Here is a 12,043-nt window from a genome sequence, read left to right as displayed (position 1 = left end):
CCTTCAGAGGCTCGAGTTCTCAATACTAAAAAAAATTGTTCTGTTAGTGAAGCTCTCTTTACAAATTAAATTAATTTACTTAGTTTCTCAGTATTCGTTAAACAATGTGCAAATTCTTGATAATTATCATTATTATTATTTTTTTCCAGTTTCCGTTTATCACAATACTTCTTTCGTTCTTCAAAAAAAATTAAGTGTCTTTACAAAATTTTCAGTGTTTCAATTAATTAAACTCTTATCTCGTGAAGGTTGGTGCAACTCCTCGAAGTCAGTGTTGTCGAGAAGAGTAGCTCCCTGGGCTGGCCATCAGCAAACACCAATAAACTCCAACAGCTACTGGACTGGCTTCCAGGGCAGCTCACATCTTCTCCCCACATCTGCTTCGGAGTTGTGCCATCCTCATCACGAACAGATTACAATTCTGAAACATCATCAACAGGCATTACCAACACGTCTTACAACTACAAAACTAACATCTAAACTGCAATCGATGGTCAAGGATGCATACACACAAAAAAATAAAATTATTCAATTCAACTGCTAACATAAAGTATCCCACCCTTAGCATAATCTAATCAGGAAAATTATTTCATAGGAAAAACTTAAGGAAGGGAAACATGACCTCCAATGATTTTCCCTAACTCTTGACTGTTGATCTTCTCTAGACAGCATCAAATATTCCCCACAAAGTAACTGGGTTGAAGGTCACTTCACATGACCCACCCATAACCTCTTCTACTCTTCTTTTCTTCTGGGGGCAACCACAATGCCCACCAATCTCTCTCCATGGTGCCGAACCAGCTATCCCATGAGAGTAAAACACTAAGTCAATAGAAGCTCAGAGGGGAAACACCACTCTCTGGCTTGTCGAGCAATAAAACAGCTTTACCTTCTTCTTCTTCCAAGTAAAAATATCTGATTAACCTTGCTTCTATTCTTCCAAACAATAAAAAAAAGTTCATCAGGTCTCTTCATGAAAAAACATTCTAACTAATAATAAGTCATCTTTTTCTTCTTCTTTTTTTCTGTTAGTTGTAATAGAAGGCCATGTTAGGGAGGTTATAGGGAAAAAGAGTGGCCAATTCCCATCCCCTCACCCACCTAGATCATGACTTATTAACTTTTAAATGTTTTTTTCTCAAACCAATAAAAAAAACTATTTTTATTCAACCTTTTAGAGGGGAAACACCACTCTCTGGCTTGTCGAGCAATAAAACAGCTTTATCTTCTTCTTCTTCCAAGTAAAAATATCTGGTTAACCTTGCTTCTATTCTTCCAAACAATAAAAAAAAGTTCATCAGGTCTCTTCATGAAAAAACATTCTAACTAATAATAAGTCATCTTTTTCTTCTTCTTTTTTTCTGTTAGTTGTAATAGAAGGCCATGTTAGGGAGGTTATAGGGAAAAAGAGTGGCCAATTCCCATCCCCTCACCCACCTAGATCATGACTTATTAACTTTTAAATGTTTTTTTTCAAACCAATAAAAAAAACTATTTTTATTCAACCTTTTAGAGGGGAAACACCACTCTCTGGCTTGTCGAGCAATAAAACAGCTTTATTTTCTTCTTCTTCCAAGTAAAAATATCTGGTTAACCTTGCTTCTATTCTTCCAAACAATAAAAAAAAGTTCATCAGGTCTCTTCATGAAAAAACATTCTAACTAATAATAAGTCATCTTTTTCTTCTTCTTTTTTTCTGTTAGTTGTAATAGAAGGCCATGTTAGGGAGGTTATAGGGAAAAAGAGTGGCCAATTCCCATCCCCTCACCCACCTAGATCATGACTTATTAACTTTTAAATGTTTTTTTTTTTCAAACCAATAAAAAAACTATTTTTATTCAACCTTTTAGAGGGGAAACACCACTCTCTGGCTTGTCGAGCAATAAAACAGCTTTATCTTCTTCTTCTTCCAAGTAAAAATATCTGGTTAACCTTGCTTCTATTCTTCCAAACAATAAAAAAAAGTTCATCAGGTCTCTTCATGAAAAAACATTCTAACTAATAATAATTCTTCTTTTTCTTTTTTTTTCTGTTAGTTGTAATAGAAGGCCATGTTAGGGAGGTTATAGGGAAAAAGAGTGGCCTATTCCCATCCCCTCACCCACCTAGATCATGACTAATTAACTTTTAAATTTTTTTTTTTCAAACCAATAAAAAAAACTATTTTTATTCAACCTTTTAAATTATAGCTACTTTTCCTTCATAACCTCAAAAGCAAATCAATAATTCTAACTGAAATTGTGATTTACTGTATCCTTATTCCATCCGATCAGTTTGTTTATAACCTTTCTTGTAAAGTTTAAAATTTTCAAACATTACTAATTCAAAAAATTTTAATTCTAGTGTCCTTTGAGTTACAATTAAATTTACTATTTCTTAGCTTGAAATTATTTTATGTTTTCAGAACTATTCCATTGTCTAATCCACAACACTTAAAATCAACTCAAAAAAACAAATCATCAAAATCAATAAGATCATCTGACCTACCTATCAGTACTGTGAACTTGAACTGTTCGTACACATTTATAATAAGCTATTGTATTTAAATTCCAACCTAAATAAGGTTTAAAAAAAACTACTAATCCCTCTGTAAATAAAGAAAATTAACTTTAACATTAAACTTAAGGTATTAGTTCTTTTTGACAGCTATCACGACTCACTAGTTCCATTACATTACTATAACCTAAAAAGTTCTGTAAATAATGTTTATAACAAAAAAACTCCAGTTACTGTCTTCCATAAAAAAATAAAATTTTACATGACCTTATAAATCTTCACTTGTAAGTCCATGGCTGCCAGCTTTCTCTTCTCTTGAATCTTCAGTCATGGTTCTTGTTTCAGTGATCTTGTATCTTGTCTCTCGAACTCTTGCCATCTTGTATACTGTACTCAGTGGCGAGGCGTGAGGTTTACATGAGGGGAAGCAATAACTCCGTTCACACCAAAACATGATGAGGTTGGGGGGGGGGGGGGGGTCTGGGGGCCCTCCGCCGGGAAAATATGGATTTCAAGGTACAAAATGGTGCTATTTAAGTAGATTTCTTAACTGAACATTGACTATTCCACAGGTAGAAAAATTGACATTTTTTTTAAATACATTATTTTTGAAAAATAATGATTGACTTACATTATTCTGATAGTAAAATACCTACTCTACATTACTTATATACTAAGTGGGAGTGTAGTATCATCGTACGCCCACAAATCCCCCACGCACTGCCAGCCAACAGCCCGCGGGAGAGATGCGCGCGCCCCGAGAGACGACCGCCGACTGAAACGCGACATCGCCACCTGCCGTGCCGAACTGTACCGGACATAGCCGAAGCAGTCGGCGGAAAAATTCCACCGTCTGCTTCGGCCATGTTCGCTCCAGTTCGGCAAGAAAGCGTTACCTTCGTAGCTTCTACCGCGTATTTTTCCAGCCAATCCCCTCCCTGAACCTTTGTACCATGCCACCCCCCTTCCGAAAGGAAACTACTGCGGCAGCCTTCCTGCTGAAAGCGATCCTACCAGCGCTTCTAAACCTAGCAACGCTTCTAAAACAGCATGTTTTTGTGTCAACGAGTTCTTTTTTTATAGCGCACAGCGCACAGTATTGGGTCCCAAGAAGATAGTGTAAAAAATACATACACCTAACTGCACGAGCCAAAGTAAAATACTATTCTGAATAAAATATTTATTTAAAAAATACAATGTCTGGAAACTGCCTGGGCAAGCACTGCTTGCCTTGCTTGCCCTGACGAGACGCCACTGACTGTACTGCTGCTCAGCTCATCTTAATGAATCTGTAACAGTTTCAAAAATACATGTTAATTTAAGTTACATCATTCCTGTTCTTTGGTCCTAAAAAAATTGTATTATTAGTACACATTACCCTGAAACAACATTATTTATTATTGTTTATTACTTTAAAAAATTTCTTTACCATAAAACCCTCTTTTTTTCTATTTAGGCCTACGTATTTTCCTTCTTCTCAATTAAATTCTGCTTCAAATGTTAATCCTAACTTAAGACCTACCATCTATTTATTATTTATTACATACATACATTATTTATGTTACCCTAAGATTCCCATAAGTTTCCACTATTTCCTATCAAAGACATTCTCTCTCAAAAAAATTTACTTATGACTCTTAACTTAACACAATAAACTTTTACACTAGACTTAACTTATTATTCATTCTTAGTTACTAAATTTCTATATGTAAACTTTAGTACTTACTAACAAAAATTATTACCTATTTCTCTCTACCTCTTAATCTCTTTCAATTATTACAATAATAATGTTACTTTGAATTTTTAAACTTTCTTCTTTCCAATTAAATTAGACATCTCATAACAATAAAAATTCTGCCTATACTCTTCTTATGGGTGTACAACCCAACAACAAAATTTCAAATTCTCAAGTTTCCTTATATTTAAATTATGCAATGCAAATAACCTCCATGGTGCCTGTACCACTTTTAGGCCTACCACCTTCTCCTCTCACAGCACGACAACTCTTATTCCTCGGGGTCTGTATTCACTGTTCCAAATCAAATTTCTCAAAAAAAAAATTAAAAACAAATTTATTATTTTAAGAAAACCAAAATTAACATTGAATTTACTATGGAGCCTGGAAATTCAAATGTCCCACAGCAGCTAACATGACTAAATCCCATGGAACCCCAGGTTTACATAACCTATGCCCAAAAAAAAAAAATTTAAGCATACCAGGCTTTCCCTGCACTGGTTTTACAGCATCACACACTATTTAGGGCCCCTGATCTGCCATCAGTCCCAAGGAGTTTTCCCACAACCCCTCTCTACACAAGCGCCTACCGCATTCCTCTCAAATGGCTATCGGTTTTACGGCATTCTTTTGGGATCCGACCAGACCACTTGGCTACAAAGCTTCAATTCTACGAGTTTACAAGACTCCTCCAACTGCCAAGAGTGTATAAAGCTCCAACTACTCCAGCAGCATTATGTTATAAGATTACATGACTACAAGTCTACAAGGCTACTTGGCTACGTAGCTACAATTCTACGAGACGCCAAGACATCATGACTACGCGATTACAAGCTATGAGGTTACGAGACTACGTGACTACGAGTATTCAAGTTTACGAGACTGCGAGGCTACAGAGTTACGAAGCTTCTAGAACACAAGTTTACTAGACTGCGAGGATACAGGACTACAAGTCTACATAGTACTTGAGTACGAAGCTACAAGTCTACAAGGCTCCAATTGCTGCATCTGTTTTCGGCTGAATTTTCTCTTTGGCTCCATCAGCTCCAACTGCTCCAACTGCTCCAACAGCTCCCAATGCTCCAAAAAGCTTCAATGCTCCAAATGCTCCAACAGCTCCAAATGATCCAAATGCCCCAAATGATCCAAATGCCCCAAAGGTTCTTAGCTCCAACAGCTCCAACAGATCCAACAGCTCCAAATTGTTCCATAGCTCCAACAGCTTCATATGCTCCAATGCTACAATGTTCCAAATGCTCCAAAATCTCTAAATGCTCCAACAGCTCCAAATGCTCCAACAGCTCCAAATGCTCCAAAAGCTTCAATTCTCCAACAGCACCAAATGCTCCAAATGCTCCAAATGCTCCATCAGCTCCAAATGCTCCAAATGCTCCAAAGGTTCATAGCACCAACAGCTCCAACATCTCCAAATTGTTCCAAAGCTCCAACAGCTCCAAATGCTCCAAATGCTCCAATAGCTCCATCAGCTCCATCAGCTCCAAATGCTCCAAATCTCCAACAGCTCCAAGGCTCCAAGTTCCATCAGCAGCTACAAATGCTCCAACTGTCTACGGCTCCATCAATCAATGATGTCAAAAGTATTTGTCTCCAAATAGTCTTAGGCCTTGCGCTATTTGACTACAAGACCAAGAGGCTACGAAGCTACGATACTACAGAACTGCATGTAAACATGAGTACTTGACTACGAAGCTACACGTCTACAAGGCACAAATTTCCGCATCTGTCTTCGGCTGAATTTTCTCTTTTGCTCCAGCTGCTCCAACAGCATTATGTTATAAGATTACAAGGCTACTTGGTTACTTAGCTACAAGTCTACGAGGCTCCAAGGCATCATGACTACGTGACGAGTCATGAGGTCACGAGACTATGCGTTTGCAAGTTTACAAGGTTACATGATCGCGACGCAATAGGACTACGAAGCTTCCAGAACACAAGTTTACGAGACTGCGAGGCTGCAGTACTACGTAGCTAACGGGACACGAGGCTAAGTGGCTACGAGACTACTTGACTCTAACTGACTACAATAGAACCATTCAGTGGTGAGAGTTGATTTATCTCATGGAAAATAACATGTTTAAAGTAGTGTCGATTATTGTCATCAGATGAAACCACATGTTGCTTACAGGTAAATATTATTTAGTTCTTTTATGTGAGATGCGGGATGCTCACTAACAATCGCAAAAGAAGGATGGCTTCGCTAGACACCAAGAAGAAGGAAGTTCGTCTTGCATGTTAGTGCTTCACAGATGTCTCATGGTGTATTATTTGACTGAGTAATGGTTGTTTATCTTTTGAATTCCACCTGGTTTAAAAATTGCAAGTGAATGATTTACTAGCAGAAATTCACGAATTAAATGTAACTCCAAATAAAATGTCATGACTCATTAGGTAAAAAATCCTTCATGCAGAGAGCGGTTTCTCAGAATAGACAGAAGCACTTGAAGAAACCACAGGAATAATTAGGAGCACACGGAGAAAACCATTATATTATTGAAAAGAATAATCAGGAGCACACGGAGAAAACTGCCAAACGTTTTCTTTGATATCATAAAATTACAATAAAAAAATATTTAATAAATAAAAATAAAAATAAAAAAATTGAAAATTGAAAAAAAAAAAAATACATAAACAGATTCTGCTTGCTTGTGAACTTCTCATTGTAGAGGAAGGATAGAGTTATAGTCCATGGCTTGCTGACGTTTATTTCCACCGCTTCTATTTTGGGATATGGTCAAGTTCATTCTTCACAAACGTAGTACTATAAAGTGATCGAAGCCACAGCGGTAACATCCTTTATTTAAAGGCAAATTCTTAGGTATGACTATAAACCCGCATCCATCATTGCTATTCCAACAGAAAGCCTAAACATCTTTAAATTTATCGAATGACATGTCAGTTGTGACGTGCTCATGGTAAAAATGTTAGAGGTTTTGAAGAGCCATTTTAAATAAAATTATTAAATTAGCATTACCCCGAACCAACTGTTTGCGAGTTTGACGATACATCTGAATTAGATAAAAATTGTCACATGATACATGTCTTATGAAAAAAAAAACTGTTGCACTATTTTCTGTTTTTCAAACCCAATGTCATCAAAAATTGTAATTGAATTTGGTATAACTTTGCTTGTTGGAATAATGTCTTCATTTTCGCGAAATTTAAAAAATTGAATCCGTTTGATATTATACAGTACCTGTGCTAAATGTTAATCTTTGGCTGTTCTAGATTCTTGATATACTCTTACTCTTGCTATATAAATATTCTAATGCACTCCATTAGGATGCTGGATAAGCGATAGTAGAATATAGGTCTTCCCACTATTTGAGGGTTTGTAAATTATACATCTTATAGCATTTTGCAACAAGGGTCCATGATGTTGTTCCCATTGTTTTATCAAATCATCGTAAATAATTTCAATCGGTAGACTAGCACATTGCGGGACTACTTCCTATTTTACGACTTAAGCACGAAACCTATAAAACAACGTATTTATACATCACAAAGTCATTATGGTAAAAAGCGTCGTGCAGTGAGGAAGGTAGAGAGTAAATGACTTATTAACTCAGTCATAAATAAAATACCTTTCGAGTTACATTTGTCGTCTTATCAGTACTGCAGACCCGGTACCAAACTTGCGAAACATCTAGCTCGTGGAGACCCATATTTTAAACATGGCGTGCAAAGAGCATGATATTTTATATTCAAAGAGCAACAATTTGGAAGACAGACATCAGGTGGGCCGTATTTTAGCACCACAAATTGCACAGAACCCGCAAACTAAGCTAGGAGAGAAGATCGCGGCTTGGAGCATTATAAAAATAAAAGTAGTAAACTCATAACAAAGGTGATATTGTGTCAGTTCTTTTCCCAGCCTTGGCAGCACTGACTCACTGGTAAAGGAACAGCTGGAATAGAGAAAAGCGCAACTACATTTAAAAATCAGGCGAAACCTTTGCAACAAAAATTACAGCGTAATAAACGTTTTCAAGCCTTAGCTAAGGGATCAGGTCCCTTTTAAGACCATACCGCGCAACTGGCGGAGGTTAAATTCATCGGCGAAGGAAGGGAGGAAAGCAGGATGCTAATAGCTTTGCCTCACAGAGCGCTCATGAATACGGATTTAGAGTGGGCCGCAGCTAAACTGAAAATATTGAATATTTGTTGAATATTCATGAGAGATTACTTACCTTTAAAACCAGTCTGTTCTAACATCGACGATCCCGGTGATAATACAATAAATAGCTCACTTGGCAGTACTATATAAAGACTATCAGTTAATTTTCACTTTCGTAGGAATACTGAATACTGTTAGTCCAAGTATTCTCTGAACTGATACGACTAATCATGTCCAGCTAGTTCTGTTCATTAAAATATTTTAAAGAAAAAAGTTTGAAGGCATAAACTTTCCTAGCTTACTAATGGCAGTTGTTTACAAACAGAGTTTTTGTAAAAAAAAAAAACATAATTCCAAATCTGTTTAACTAAGATCAACAACAGCATTAAATTAATAATAAACACTTGCAACTCCATAGAATATGTTTACTTTTTCCTCATTGTGTTTTGGATACATAGGTAAACATTAATTAATTAGTAATGAATTATATGTATCCTGGAATTTTTTTATAAAAACATAAATTAATTAACTCTGTGATCCACTACTTGTTAAAATATTTCTAAATGGAAGAGGTTCAGAGGAAGTTATTTTAAAAATATATGTGAGGTGCAAGTTCGAACTCCGCCAGCTCTGCCAGGGCGACGCACAGGTATCGGGGCTGCATACCAGATGCGGTCATTGAGGAGAAGTCACTCTATAATGGAATGCGTAATCGGCTTACCTGACTGTGCGCTTCCACACTTCCACCGCACCGACAGGCAGGCGACAGAGCGCGTCCCCCACGTGTTGACAGAGAGAGAACTTTGCTTGCTGGAATCATGAAGATGTTTCGGATTGCAGATAAAACATATGACTGTAGCTGCAGAGATATTCTAGTATGGTGTGGTTATGAAGTTGATACTATATATGTCTACAAAACACAAGATATCTTTAATATTAAGCATTAGATTTTTTTATTTTCTGAACCTGTAAATACTTATTATTTAATAAAAAATACTTTATGCTTAACAACATATTTTTTATTATTAATACTTGCCACATAATGAATAATTTATATATTTAATACTAAACAACATAGGTATGTCTATATGTTACCACAATTTAACAAATAGTTAATAGTTAAAAGCAAACACATTACATATAATAAGAAGTATAAAAGAAATGAAGACCTTTAATTTTTTTAATAATATAGGTATAAATATGTACTTTAATAAAAAAAATTTTTATTACTATACAGAAATATTACTTGGTATGAATAAATACAACAAAGTAAAAACAACAAAAATGGCTGTAAGCAAGCACTATGCATACAAGTAGAAGTCAATTATTACTAGCATGATATTGGTATGCCTAAAGCTCTGTTATAAACATATTTCCCTAGTCACAGTGTTCAAGTTGGTTGGGGTATGTTTGTAGTATTGCAACACACAAACTAGTGCTATAAAAAGGGATTGTGAAACTGACTAGTACTTTAAAAATAATTTTAATTTACCCCTGCCAGCACTATAACAAATTAATATGCATATATATAATAAAATAATAATATATGTAATACCAGCTGCAATACCCGGCGTTGCCCGGGCTGAACACAGGGTGCAGTTAGTAATTGTCTTCTGAATTAGAATTTCAAGTGTGAAAATTAATTTATATCACTTTCAGATCCCGACAGACGTTGTTCTGCCAGTTTATAGTTATTTACCTGGTCTGTATGTAATTTAGACTTTATAAAGAAATATAGAAAAAAGCTGAAAAATAAGAGATTTCTAATATTGAAAAGATCCATTATCTAGCTAATGCATGGTCTGCATTGCAATGCCTCATTCAGTTTTGTTTTGTAATATGTTTGAAGTAGTTCCACATATACAAATCATCTATCCATCTCGCTATATATATTTATCTCTATCTACATCTATACATCTATGTATCTCTCTATCTCTATTTATCTCTTTATATCTACATATATACTTCCCACTATCTCTATATCTTCTCTATATAGCTCTATACATTCATAGGTATATCTCTTTATCTAACCCATTTCATTCTCTATACCTTGCTCTATCTCAACTTATCTCTCCGTCTCTATCTCACTCACTCTCTCTCTCTCTCTCTCTCTCTATATATATATATATATATATATATATATATATATCACTCTATCTCTGTCTCTCTTTTATATTTAAATAAATTGTGTCATGCGTGCGCACTTATACAACAAAAACAGACGAAGTGCCGCTATATAAAATGAAATAAACACATTTTTTGACACGATTCGTGCTCCAACTATTGCAAAATAGTTATACCGTCTCAGTAACCTTCATGGGCATGCGCATAACAAATCGCCAAAATTTCATCGCAATCGGATGAATGGTACCTATAGGAACACATACGGCACAAACAAACAAAAATTAAAGACATGACAAACACATGGTGCGTTAAAAATTCAAGGCAACTCTATCTATTGACGAAGTTAAGAACAAAACTGTTATTAGCGCCTTTATTTTGCTAGCCGCTGCGAGCTCCACTAAGCGGACTGGTCTCACCAAGGAGAAAAATATTAATTTGCCAGACCTTACTATGTGTATGATCGTGTGTCAGAGAAATGACACTCACTCACTATTTGTATGTCTATGACCTATGATTTTTTTCTGTTATAAAATGAAATTATCACTTTTTCACTCCCTTAGGGATGGAATTTCATATTAATATGGGGTCTATGTGTTAATCCAGGTTATAAGCTAGCTGTACGTCAAATTTAATTCAAATCCATTCAGTATTTTTTACGTGAAAGAGTAACAAACATCCATACATCCATACTTACAACCTTTCGCATTTATAATATTATTAGGATGCCTAAAGCTTTGTTATAGTGGTAGTCAGGAAATATGTCATACCAAGATGACTTATTTAGTATTCCAACACATAAAACAGTACTATAAAAAAGATGGTGGTTCCTAGCAGCCATCTTTATTTTCTTATTGATATTGGTGACACATTAAAAAAAAATATGGCGGCTTACAACAGACAGTGGGAATTTTTTTTATTAGTCGTCAATGACTATAAAAAAAGATGATGGACTATATTTTTAAACTTGGCGCATCTATGATGTTTGAATTTGGCGCCACTATAAAAAAAATGGCGGCCTACAGCAGATGATGGTAATTTTTATTAAAATTAGCCACCAGTAATAAAGTTGGCAGCCTACATCCACCAATAGTACAATTTTTAAAAGTTGGTGCTAAGTACTATAAAAAATATGGTTGCCTACAGCAGACGACTGTATATTTTTAAAAAATGCTGCCAGCAACGGTTACTATAAGTTTAAACTTGGAACACTTCTGTTGTTTGAACTTACCACCACCGCATATATATTCCTTATAGAATTCTACCTCCCTCAACAGATGCTCTGGTCTAGTCGCTAGCATTGCTGACTGCCGATCAGCGTCCCTGGGTTTGGGGTGTGGTTGCTGTGATAAAAAAAAAAATACTTTATTTTTGAAAATAACACCAGCACGCCACACCAGCGCGCTCCCTGGCTTCAGGAAAATGAACCAAGATTGCCGCTTGTGATGTGTCCAGCAGATGACAACAACCATCTTTGCCTCGCGGCAAGGGGTGCATGGCACGCATGTGGTGCCACGCACCCCTCGACCCCTCGCTGAGCACGTGGTGCCGCCACA

General features: G+C 36.0%; 1 protein-coding gene across 1 annotated transcript in view; it reads left to right on the top strand.

Moving 5' to 3' along the window:
* Positions 1-12,043, top strand: part of LOC134538431 (ATP-binding cassette sub-family G member 4-like) — a 327,680-nt gene that overhangs the window by 286,221 nt on the left and 29,416 nt on the right. The window lies entirely within an intron of this gene.

The sequence above is a fragment of the Bacillus rossius genome, chromosome 13 (assembly GCF_032445375.1).
Source record: "Bacillus rossius redtenbacheri isolate Brsri chromosome 13, Brsri_v3, whole genome shotgun sequence".
Classification (NCBI taxonomy): domain Eukaryota; kingdom Metazoa; phylum Arthropoda; class Insecta; order Phasmatodea; family Bacillidae; genus Bacillus; species Bacillus rossius.
This window is presented reverse-complemented; position numbering and strand designations above follow the sequence as displayed.